General features: G+C 44.5%; 1 pseudogene; it reads left to right on the forward strand.

Annotated features, from left to right (window-relative positions):
• Window positions 1-340: 340 nt before the first annotated feature.
• Window positions 341-13,161, forward strand: LOC112627509 (annotated as a pseudogene).
• Window positions 13,162-13,429: the final 268 nt, after the last annotated feature.

A 13,429-nucleotide genomic window follows, 5' to 3' on the forward strand; every position in this document is an offset into this window, starting at 1 on the left:
CTGGAAATTTGTGCTGTGGCCAGAGGAACCAGAAATGGGGTGAGAATGCTGAGAGGACTGGGTTGTAAGATCATAGGCCAGTCTTGCAGCAGTAATGACAGTTCCTAGGGGGACTGTGACATCACTACATTCCACTCCTCCTTGGGGTGGGGGGAACCACATCAGTGCAATGGCTGACGTTGCTGATCCATGATGGGGGAGTGGGACATAGGGCTGGTACCCAGGTCCTTTTAGATGCCAGTCCAAAGAGCCCAGGGTGGTCAGGCTTGGGTCAGCAGGAGGAGAGAGTACAATCTGCAGCAGGAAACCCCAGGAGTCACCAGCCCAAAATCACCTAGGGATGACTGGCAATGGTTTGCAGCTGCGGCCGGGGGACCCAGGTCCTCGGACAGCTGAGCCCAAAGAACCCAGGGAGGTTGGGCTTGGGGCAGCAGGATGTGAGGGGCGAGTACGGAGCAGGGAGACTCTGGAGTCACCTGCCAAAAGTCACCATGGGGTGACTGGCAAGGGCAGAGGCTGGGCTGCTTGCTGAGGGGGCAGGGCTGACTGATGAGACTTTGGTGGGGGGAGCCCAGAGATGCCAGGGTTAGGGGTACCTCAGGAGTGGTGTGTACTCTGGCAGTGGTCTTGTCATCGGAGGGGATCTCTGGCTAGGTTGGGGGACCATGACCTGTTGTGTCTTACCTTTTTCTTGGCTGCTGCCAATTGACTCTGTCGAGTCTCTTCTAACATCATGGGGTGGGGAGGGAGGCAGGGTTGGGGTCACATCAGCGAACACCTCCAGTCACCTACCAGGCGGCTGTGTGACTGAGCCAGAGGAGGCGTAACCAGGGCCCTACTAGAATGCAGAATGGGGGCGTGGCCTTAATGCTCCAAGCCCATTGGTCAATGAGAAAGATGAAAGGGAAAGGAGGCATGGCCAGGGAGCAGTGTGTCCAGTAGAACCTGTGGCATCACAAGGAAAGCTGCCCATGCAACTGCTGTCCCCGCCCACTTGGGGAGAGGGGTGGGGCCTGCCTACTTCGGGAGGGGGGTGCTGGCTTTTGCTTTAAAACGTTCAAAATAAACTTTAAAAAATATATGTGTTTATACTCTAAATATATGTGTGTCAGTGTGTGTGTGTGTCCACATGTTCCTCCAGAGCTCTCTTCATTATCCAGCTTCTATGCATGGTCTATGATTTTGGCCTACATTTTTCACCTTCACATGGAGTACAAGAATTACCAGTATTACCTCAATTGAGACAAATCCTATAAAAATGGAAAATCCAGAGCATGTTTGATGATTAATGAAGTGGACTATATTATCCAACATTCCAATAAGGTAAAATAATCACAATGATTTCTCTTTTTTGGAAAAACATTTCTTTTATTCTCCTACATTATTAAGATTTTTTTAAAAAACAAGAAACATGTCTAATATCTTTAAAAACACAAAGCTTTTGGGCTGGGTGCGGTGGCTCACACCTGTAATCCCAACATTTTGGGAGGCCTAGGCGGGTGGATCACCTTAGGTCCGGAGTTCAAGACCAGCCTGGCCAACATAGTGAACCCCCGTCTCTACTAAAAATACAAAAGCTAGCCAGGTGTGGTGGTGGGTACCTGTAATCCCAGCTACTCAGGAGGCTGAGGCAGGAGAATAACTTGAACCCAGGAGGTGGAAGTTGCAGTGAGCCAAGCTCACGCCACTGCACTCCAGCCTGGGAGACAGAGTGAGACTCCATCTCAAAAAAATAAATAAATAAAATAAAATAGTCAAAAGTAAATAAAAACACAAAGCTTTCAACTTAATCAGCACTCAAAGCTCTTTTTGGTTTAAAGTATACACAAGGTCTATTTTTCTAGAATCACCTGACCTCTCTAAGCCTTGCAAATGAAACTGAATTTCTCACTTGATACTTGGCTGTGACTTGCAATCATGAAAACCAAGTACTGTGTTATGTCACTGTGTATTCCTTGTTACCTGAATTCCACACTAGGCTGAGATCAAGGGTTGAATCTTTCACAATTTTCTCCGTAACATGTGAGCTTCTTTTCCCACACTAAACTAAGCTCTTTCCTAGAGTTCTACAATTTACAGTTAGTAGGCAAGGGTGGTTCTCAAAAATGTAGTCTCTGGACTATCAGCACCAGCAGAACCTGAGAACTTTTTATAAGTGCAAATTCTCAGGCCCCACCCTGGACCTGGTGAATCAGAAACTCTGGAGTAGGGCCCAGCCATCTGTGCTGCAGTAATCCCTTCAGGTGTTCAAGAACCTCTGACATACAGTAGGTAGAAAAATGTGTTTCCTTCTCTAGGTCCAAAGCCAGAGATACCATATGTTCTGTCTTGATACAAAACCATGACATGCAATTAAAACACATAAGTCTCCTTCCTACTCCCACCCTCCATCTGATGTGTTTTATTTTTATGAGTTAATAAGAAAACAAGTGGCAATCAGAGATTCAGTCTACAAAGTATATTTACAAGTGTCAGTTCTCATCCAGCCTGATCTCATACAATACCGTTTACACCCTCTTACCTCTCAAGTTTTAAAAACTTATCTTCACAATGTAAGTCTCAGGCACACTAGCAGTTCTACAATAAAACACAGAGTAGATTGGAATGTCCAAACTTACTACAGAAGAAAAGGGGAATGATTGGCTGTATTTTCAAATTGCATTCAACCAGAAATGTAAGTTTTGAATTCTTTTCACCTTCACACTTCCAAGTTAATAGAATTAAATCAAAATACTCCATTCTTTCAAAGCCTGTAAGCCAGGCAAAGTTTGACTGTATTACTTCTTGCTTTCAATGGATATAAAGCAGAATCGTGGTAGGCACATTTTGTATGCCTGCAAAGATACAGAACTACACACTTCCATCTGTTCAATATTAGAACAAAAGTCCTGCAAACCTCAGATGGTGAGTGTAATACTTCAGCACTAGCACCAAAGCCTCAAACATAAAAAGATACCAAGAACTCCACCAGCAAACAAAACGAGCTCTTGGCCGGGAGCAGTAGTTCACGCCTGTAATTCCAGCACGTTGGCAAACCAAGGTGGGAGGATCACTTTAAGTCAGGAGTTCAAGACCAGCCTGGGCAGCATAGTGAATTCACATCTCTACAAAAATTTTTAAGAATTAGCTGGGCATCGTGGCACACACCTGTAGTCCTAGCTACTTGGGAGGATGAGGTAGGAAAATTGCTTCAGCTCAGCAGTACAAGGCTGTGGTAGCTATGATCATGCCACTGCACTCCAGTCTGGGTGACAGAGCAAGATCTACATAATTACAGTCTGTCCTGCTCTTGTTTATGTTAAAATGCTTTCAATCAGCAGGATAAAATTTAAGTGAAATGTGACTTTAGAGGTTGGCCAGAAAATAGGCAATGGAGAAACAGGCACTTCCCACAAGAAAAAAAATGACCAATAAGCATATTAAAAAGATTCAAGGTTGGGTGCCATGGCTCATGCCTGTAATCCCAGCACTTTAGGAGGCCAAGGCGAGTGGAACACCTGAGGTCAGAAGTTCGAGGCCGGCCTGACCAACATGTTGAAACCCCATCTCTACTAAAAAATACAAAAATTAGCCAGGTATGGTGGCGGGCACCTGTAATCTGAGCTACTTGGGAAGCTGAGGCAGGAGAATGACTTGAACCCAGGAGACATATGTTGCAGTAAGCTGAGATTGCACTGTTGCATTCCAGGCCTGGGCGATAGAGCAAGACTCCATCAAAAAAAAAAAAAAAAAAAAAAGTTCCAAAGCACTAGAAACCAAAGAAATGTAATGAAAACAATGAGATTTTCTCCTTAAATACAAGTAACATGGACAAATGGAAGGGGGACACTGGAGCTCTGCCCTTTTGGGAGTGTAAACTCTGAACCAAATTTTCTGCAGGATAATTTGAAAATTTCTATGAAAAATCTTAAAAGTGTTTTATGTTATTTTCCTCCAGAAATTCTACTTCTATGAATTCCGCCCAAAAATGCTTGCTTGCATCCATTAAAATACATATATAAGAAAATTTACTTCTGGGGTGGCAATGATTAGCTTAATATACATCAAGCATTTAAAAAGGATGACGCCAAGGACATATTTACTGCCATAGAAATATGCCCAAAACATAGTGACAAAAGACTATATATTATGATTCTACTTTTTAAAATGTTCAAATGCATAAAGAAGTAAAAAAACAACAAACTAGAATGTTTTGAGTGGCAACATTAAAGACTTTTCTTCATATTCTGTCTTCCAAATTATCACAAAAAGAACGTGATTTTCTTTATAATCAGGGAGAAGTATTATTTTCATCTATTTACATTTAAATTTCTTTCCTTATGTTTTCTCATGTATGTATCACATGTACTCTAGAGAGCTTGAATCCCTACCTCTTGAGGTAAATCAGACCCTTTCGGTCTCCATCAACTTGCCTTTTCTGGACATTTCAAATCAATGGAATTATACAATATGTGTTCTCCTGTCTGATTTTTTTTACTCAGCTAATGTTTTTGAGGTTGGTCCATGACATATGACAGGTTTTGGTAGTTTGTTCCTTTCATTACTGAGTAGAAGTCCACCAATGGATATAGCACATTTTGTCAGCAGAGAACCTTTTAAACTTCGATTTCAACTTCCTGTGGTCTAAATGAAACCCCCGGAACACAGCACTTCTAGGGAAAGCTGCTGTGCATGTCAAAATAACTACTTAGCAGAACCAGCTTTGTCCTCAGGAGCCTGAACTGCTGCAGACATTTTTATAATTTTGCAACTTCTTTTTTCACAAGCAAGTTTTGTTCTACTACTACACATCAGGACATTTGAAGCATCTGATACATCCATCGAATAAGTATGAGCATGTGTCTGAGTGGACAAGTGAAACCATCTATGCTACACTGCATATTTTTTCCTCCCCTAGACTGGACCAGGGAATCTCTCAGCTTTCTAGAGTACCCTTTCCCCACTGACAAAGCAGAACAGTATTAAAGACCCTGCTGCTCTTCATTAGGCAGATTTGGAGGGGAGGCCCAGCAGCAAGGGAGGAGAGGAAAAAGAGAGGGGAGCTTGTGGAACAGGAAGCCCCCCGGGGTCCGCGCACGGCTCCCCGCTGTGGAGGATGTTGTGGATGGGGAAGTGCTGATGGTGTCCCAAGGCAGCCTAGCACCTCCACTGGGCCCAGAAGGTCTTGACTTTGGAAGCTTACCCATGTTCCAGAAGTGTTTAAAAGCTGTTTTTGCTTTTGTTCTTTTCCTAAAAAATCATTACTTGGTAGTTAGTTATTAGTCTTTCTTTGGGAGAGGGACAGAGCTTTAAAACTGAAGAACGTAATTTTCATTCAAATATCAAAAATGGAAAAAAGTTACTTTGTAAACAATTTGCTCTGCAAACCAAATGGTAGCTGTTGAGAATCTCAATAAATGGTTAAATGCATTTGCTGCTGTTAGAAGAAATAAAGAAAAAAAATTAGAATAAAGAAAACAATACATTTGCTGGCAGTGGTACCATTAGCCTAAGGTTGGGTCGCTGTGTCATCATACTGTGGTGGGGGGTATGTGTGGTGTATATGTGTGAAACTTTTCATCTCAGGATGGATCATAATCTTAGCTGCAGTTTTCCTTCCAAATAGGGTTAAAAAGTAGGAAAACATGGGCTTGGAAGTGACAGACCTGAGTGAACCAGCCCAGCTTAAAGAAAAATCCAATAAAACTAACTTTTAATAATCCTGAGGTTGGTTTTTGAAACAATAGATACAGTGATTTACTTTAAGCATCTGGTTATGATTTTGAATTAGTAATACATACTGTCTCAACCCCCTTTTTCTCTTATGGAAACAGAGGTTTCACCCAGAAAACCACAAAACACTGATTTTCTTCTTTTTTTTAAGACAGGGTGTCACTCTGTCACCCAGGCTGCAGTGGAGTGGTGGATCTCAGCTCACTGCAGCCTCCACCTCCCACCTTAGCCTCCCAAGTAGCTGGGACCACAGGCACCACCGCGTCCGGCTAATTTATTTCATTTTGTGTACAGATGGGTTTTGTCATGTTGCCCAGGGTGATCTCAAACTTCTAGGCTCAAGTGTTTCACCCACTTCAAGCCTCCCAAAGTGCTCTGTCTACAGGCATCAGCCACTGTGCCCAACCTGCTGTGACTTTTTAACACATAAGTTCAAGCATCTGGTCTTAACTCCTTTAATTGGAGGTATCTCTTCTCTCATTTTTCTCATCTTTGGTGTTCCCCCAGAGTTCACTGCTGACTGGATGTACAACATATATTTCAAAGTCAAGGCTGGACTGGGTGCAGTGACTCATGCCTATAATCGCAGGACTTTGGGATTCCAAGGCAGGCAGATCACTTGGGTCCAGGAGTCCTAGACCAGCCTGACCAACAGGGAGAAACCCTGTCTCTACAAAAAATACAAAGATTAGCCAGGTGTGGTGGTGCATGCCTGTAATCTCAGCTACTTAGGAGGCTAAGGCAGGAGAATCGCTTGAATCCAGGAGGTAGAGGTTGCAGTGAGTCGAGATCGCGCCATCGCACTCCAGCCTGGGCAACAGGAGTGAAACTCCATCTCAGAAACAAAACAAAACACAAAAACTAGAACGACTTTCTTCTGGAGTAGTCTATGTGTGCCACCTACCTAACCTACTGAAGGAAACCCAGATCCTTTCCTATTTCTCCCAGTTCCAAGGCACTGTTACAAGGTTCAGACTATCCAGAAATAAAAGGCCAGGAAATAGCAAATGCTATGCATTTGTGGAGTTTAAGTCTGAGGATTTTGCCAAGATAGTTGCTGAAACAATGAACAACTACCTGTTTGATAAAAGACTCTTGGTGAATCATTTTATGCCACCTGAAAAAGTACAGAAAGAACTCTTTCAAGACTGGAATATTCCATTTAAGCAGCCATCATATCCATCAGTGAAATGTATAATTAGAATCAGCACTTACACAAAAGCTATGGAAGGAGGAGTGATTTAAAAAGAAAGAAAGATTACTCAGGAAGAAACTAGCTTAAAAAGAAATTGATTATGATTTTCCTTCTTTGATTTTACAGAAAATGGAAAGTATTTCAGAAATGAATTGTCAGATGTCTACAAAAAGCCCAGGTTTTATGTAAGAAGAAGAAAAAGGTTTTAGGCACTTTTGACACTCCTGAGGAGACACTGGGTATCTAGGGCCCCACACTGGTTTGTACATCAACATTTTTAAAGAAACAAAAATCTGAAGTGGTTGAAATGAATAACGATGATGAAGATAATGAAATAGTTTTCAAACAGCCCATATCCTATGTAAAAGAAGAAATACAAGAGACTCAAACACCTACACATTCACGGAAGATGAAGAAAAAGCAGTCAGTGATGTTCAATGTATGTAGATTTCTTCTGAAAAATATTTTTATGAGAAAAATACAAAAAATTAACTGGGCCAGTTGGCTCACACCTGTAGTCCCAGCTACTTGGGAGGCAGAAGTGGATCACCCGAGCCCAGGAAGTTGAGGCTACAGTGAGCTGTGACCAAGCCACTGCTCTCCAGCCAAGTCAAGTCATTACATTTATCTTGACCTATTCTAGGCTGGCTTAAGTGGGATTTGTATTAAGAATACAACAGGCTACCTCACAGACATCTAAGTACAAAACTCAAAATATGACCACACCATGGAAGGCCTGGGCTGGGAGGTGATTTTCCTCTCCTGCATGCCTTCACTCTGGACTTGTGCTCCATGCTTGTGATTTGCTCTGCAGATGAGCATTCAGCATGTGCTCCAGGCTCCTCCAGCCTCTGAGGCTTTGGCTTGCCCTGGCAGTACCCCTGGTCCCAGTGTTACTGGACCTTTCCATACAGATGCTCCTCTGCAAAAAATCTATTGAAAACTCTCTGTGTCATTTCCAATGAGCAGGAGACAGAATCTGATCTGCCTAGCAGTGAGGGTGGGAGTTCCCTAGTTGTCCCTGGATTTGTAGTGCTGCCCTTTCCAGAGACTCGAGGAGGGGCCAGATATCCAAAAAGAGGGTGCGGGTGGGGAATCAGTAATACAGTCTACTTCAACAAGAAAGTAGAAAGTAGAGGTGGTGGCTCATGCCTATAATCCCAGCACTTTAGGAGGCCGAAGCAGGCAGATCACTTGAGTTCAGGAGTTTGAGACCAGACTGGGCAACAGGGCAAAATCCCGTCTCTACTAATAATACAAAAAGTTAGCTGGGCATGATGGCACATACCTGTAGTCCCAGGTACTTAGGAGGCCAGGGTGGGAGCATTGCTTGAGCCCAGGAAATAGAGGCCGCAGTGAGCTGAGATCATGATGTCACTGTACTCCAGCCTGGTCGACAGAGTGAGATCCTGTCTCAAAAGCAATTGAACAAACAAACAAACAAAAAGGTGGAAGCATCTGTATGCAAGATTGAAGTCATGCTTTCCATCTATTTTTTTCACCTTTCCTTTTTTCTAAAACACTGTATCTTAAGCTTTTCCCTATGTTATCAAGTACTCATGAGCATTATTTGAATGGTTGTATCAGAATCCATTATCTGGACTCATGGTCATTTATCCATCTGCAGTGGCTGGACATACTGCCCTTTCTGCCACACTCAGTCACCCTTCTGAGTGTGTCCAGTTATCTACTAATACACATACTGGTCATTTAGGACTTAAAGTTAAGAATAGTTATTATGGTTTCTAACACTTCAAAAAAAATGTATCTTCCTAAAATGGCTTGGTGGTTATACTTTTAAAGCAAAATAGACAAATTGATGTTGAAATTAATGTTTTGCTTTCTTCTTGTATCTATTTTCACTTCTCTGTCATTTTGATGGATAAAGTTTCATTTGGAAGGATTTTTATTTTAAAACAGAAATAGCATGTGACATGAGAATGGGAACACTGAAAGGTTCAACTTTCCAGTTTACTAAGTTTGTCACAAAAGCTACTGACAGTTAATCATGATTGACCTGTATTGAAAGTGAATTAACATTATGTACAACTTAAGCACTATACTTTCTATCGGATATAGAAAAATAGGTAGTGTGTTTGTAAAAGTATTGGGCTAGGAGTCAGGAAGCTTGACTGTTAGTCCCAATTATGCTTCTTCAACTGAGCACCCCTAGGCAATAATTCAGCAGCTATTTCTTAAATACCTAATGAATTTCAGGCTTTGTAGTTGGGCTGGGAATATAGACATAGATACTGCATTCATGATTCTCCAAGGCTCCCTTCCTCACCCGGCTCACGGTGAGCTTTCTTATGCATTGTGTAAATCTGTCTCCTAACAGGCCCCTACTCTGTCTCCAACCTGCTTCCCAGGGCAGTTGTGAGGATCAAATGAGGGAGAATATGTGTGAAAGCAAATTATAAATGATTTTAAAATGTAATAAAAATATGATCCATCGAAAATTATTTAAAGATCCTTAGAATTTTAAATAAACAGTACATTAGGCCAGGCTCTGTGGCTCACACCTGTAATCCCAGCACTTTGGGAGGCTGAGGCAGGCAGATCACGAGGTCAGGAGATTGAGACCATCCTGGCAAACATGGTGAAACCCCGTCTCTACTAAAAATACAAATTATTCACTGAGGGTGGTGGCATGTGCCTGTAATTCCAGCTACTCAGGAGGCTGAAGCAGGAGAATCGCTTGAACCAAGGATTCAGAGGTTGTGATGAGCTGAGATCAAGCCACTGCACTTCAGCCTGGTGACAGAGCGAGACTCTGTCACAAGAAGCAACAACAACAAGTACATTAACCTGAATTCTCTCTGGTTTTGATTTTAATAGACATGAAAAATTTTCAATGGACCACTGAGATGGTTGTAAATGTTGGCTTGATTATTCTCCAAGAGAATACAGTGGTTTGTATAATTAATTTTCTAAAACTGCTAGCAAAAGAAATCAAAACTTTTTTGAGTTGCTGTATAATGGAGAAATATTTTATGTGTTCACTAACAACTTGTCTTCGTTTGATTCCAGCTGCAGCATATCGTGAGTGATGAGATCTGTGTGCAGGTGACTGACCTTTACCTGGCAGAAAATAATAATGGGGCCACCGGAGGCCAGCCGAACACACAGAACTCAAGGAGTCTCCCGGAATCAATGTGTCAGCGGAAAGCTGAGCAGCTAATGTCAGGTGAGAATTGATTTAAGGTGAGATTTGCTCAGGTAGTCAAAGAACTTGCTGGTGACAATGTAAGTTGTTAGGATTCTCTGAACCAGAAGTTAAAGCTGGGGTACTCTGACCCCGTGATTCTACTCCTGCAACTTTTTAGAGTTCCTAATGAGTTCACCAGAGAAATACAAAGTGGAAGTAACTATATTCCTGGACAATCTACTTTGTTTCTTTCTTCCTTTTAAAAAAAAAGCAAACAAACTAGTTATATATGATTTTTACAATTTTGTATTCTTCTTTTTCTCTGAATATTTTTCCTAGTATGCTTTGTAAATATTATTGTTAGAAAAATATTGGCACATGAAATCCATGGTCATGGTCATTATAGAAAATAGGCCTGGCACACACGGCTCACACTTGTAATCCCAGCACTCTGGGAGGCCGAGGTGGGTGAATCACTTATGACCAGCTTGAGCAACATGGCAAAACCCCATCTCTGCAAAAAATACAAGAATCCAAAAATTAGCCAGGTGTGGTGGCATGTGCCTGTAATCCCAGCTGCTCAGGAGACTGAGGTGGGAAGATGACTTAAGCCTGTGAGATCAAGGCTGCAGTGATCCCTGATCGGGTCACTGAACTCCAGCCTGGGTGACAGAGCGAGACCCTATGTCCAAAAACTACAAGAAAAAAAATGCAGATAACCAAAAAATTCACCTTAGAATTCTTTCCTGAAATTACTGTTGGTGACATTTCTAGACTTCTCTATGTTTGAGTATATATTTTGAAAAATGTTATACTGGAGAAACGGGTTTTAACTTTTTTTTTGAGACAGGGTCATGCTCTGTTGCACAGGCTGGAGTGCAGTGGTGAGATCATGGCTCATGCAACCTCTGCCTCCTGGGTTCAAGTAATTACTGTGCCTCAGCCCCCCTAGTAGCTGGAATTACAGGCATGTGCCACTACACCAGCTAATTTCTGTGTTTTTAGTAGGGCTGTGATCCCTGTGTGTCTCTGGGCCATCAGGCTCTTCCCCTCTCTAAACCTCGGTGTTCCCCTTCTAGAGAATGGGTGGAATTTTCTTCAGACAATACTCATTCATGTGTTGGGGCCACAGAGAGGAATGGGGCATAGAGTTTCAGCAAGGAGCTGGACATAGGCGAGAAGTAGTCAAGATCAGAGGGATGAGAGGGTCCCGTCACCTCCCTGATTGCCCAGGACCTCACTGAGTCCTCACGTGCATGACAAGATCTGTCCCACTAAGTCAGAGGCAAAACCCCTTAGCTCTGCCCCAGTGCAGGGGCTACAAGAAACCCATATCTCCTCTTGAGGCCTCCTGATAGGATGACTTCTGCAAGCTCATGCCATCCTAACAGGGAGAGCTATTCCACACCGAAGTTAGGAGAACGCTGGGTGAAATCAGTCCCCTCCAGGTACACACAGCCCAGAGCTGCTCTCCTAGAACCCCTCAGCCACAGAAGGCACTGGTCCTCTTACAGTGCTGCCCCACCCCCACCACCGCAGCCTCCTGGGGTTGTGGTCAGGGTGCCCTCCTTCGGGCTCTGCCCTCGCACCCACTCCTACACAGCTACTCTCCCTGCCGCACGCCCCAGAGACCAGATTGATTTGGGCCTCTGCCTCCACAGGCCCGAACCACCATCTCTTCTGCTCCCCAGAAGCCAGTTCCCAGCAGACAGGCAGTGTTCCCTCTTCATTCCTCAACACAGAGGGCCCATCACAACCCCCTCAGCAGACGGTAGAGCTCCCCACACATCCTCTTAAAGAGGCTTCACCATTGATGGCCACAAACCCCACCATGACCTCCTCCCAGGGAGTGAATTTTCTTACATGTCTCCCACCAGAGCAGCGACAAAATAAAACATAAGAGCAGCATCTGTTAAATTGTCAGCAACATTTCCTATTAGGATCAACTCTCGGAGTGAGCAGCGTATTCCATTAGATGGATCAGTGCAGGGGGTAGCAAGCGTTTTCTGTAAAGGGCCAGATGGAAACTCTTTAAGGCTCCGCAGGCCACTGTGTCTCCATCACCACATACTCAAACCCTCCCCTGCAGCAAGAAAGCAGCCCTAGACAACATGTCAACAAATGAGCATGGCCACGTTCCCAGAAACCTTTCTTTATGGACGTGGAAGTTTGCATGTCATGTACTTCTCATGTGTCACAAGATAAGATTCTACTTTCCATGTTTTCAACCATTTAAACATGTAAAAGTCATTCTTAGCTCATGCGTCACACAAAAACAGGCAGCAAGAAATCTCATTTATAGACCAGCGGCGCCTGACCCCCGGATGGAGCATTAGAGCTTGGGTGCGCGTCCCATCCCAGGGCTTCCAGGAGAGGGAGAGCAGGCTGATGCCACCTTCACCCCCATCGCTCTAGGGGAGAAGGCGGAGCTGGTGCTGTATGAAGTTTGGCTGCAGATCCTGGGCCAGCACTACACCAAGGCCTTGGAGGACAAAACCAGCCTTGAGTTCTGGGCATCTCAGGGGCGGCTGATGAGATGGGTGAAGTGGCGGGATGAAGTAGGCGGGTCGGGGAAGAGGCCTCGGGAAGACGGGAGATGACTGGACAAGACTTTGGTAGAGCTGTGACCCTCTTCATCCTCTCCTGATCCCCCAGCTGACCCTTGTCCTCAGACCTCTACAAAACTTTGACCAAGTGGTGGTGGAGGAATTCTGGTAGGTCCAGGGTTGCCCTGGGTTCTGGGGTTGAGGGCAGGAGGCTGGAAGAGATGACCTCCCTTAGGCCCCTCAGGCTGCCCAGCCCCCTGAAGTGGGATGATCCTCCCACTAGGCTGCATCCACTAACCGCCAGAGTGGGTGCCACCTTCTTCAGGGTGGTGCCAGCCCAGGCTCCCGTGTGGGACTGTGTGTGCCAGGGTCTGCACATCCTGGAGGAGGCAGAGGGCCTCTTGGTAGAGATGGTCATCCCAGACCTCAGTCAGTACCTCCTTCCCTCTGTAGGCTCCCTCCATCTGTCCACCTGCCTCCTCCCTCGAGCTCACTGCCTCTACATGCCCTGATCTGAAACTTGCCTCCCCTCCTCACAGAGCCTGCCCAGATACTCCTAGCCCCAGCTCTCTGGTCCCACAGCAACTTCTGGGCCCAGATTCTGCCTTCTCAGAAGTCTGGGAGGCAGACCCCTGCCTGGCCATAGCCTTCTTGGTCTGCTCTAGGCACTCCTAGCCCCAAAGCTGGTATTTTAAAAAGTGATTTCTGGATATTTAGAAAGTCATCCGGTGTGAGGAGCTGGGAGGGTCCCAGGGTAGAGCCCACAAGAGGAGGAAGACTGAAAAGTCGTCAGAGGGGGAATGGGGGCTACTAAGGGCAAGGCCAACG

Source organism: Theropithecus gelada, chromosome 7a (genome assembly GCF_003255815.1).
Source record: "Theropithecus gelada isolate Dixy chromosome 7a, Tgel_1.0, whole genome shotgun sequence".
Taxonomy (NCBI): Eukaryota; Metazoa; Chordata; class Mammalia; order Primates; family Cercopithecidae; genus Theropithecus; species Theropithecus gelada.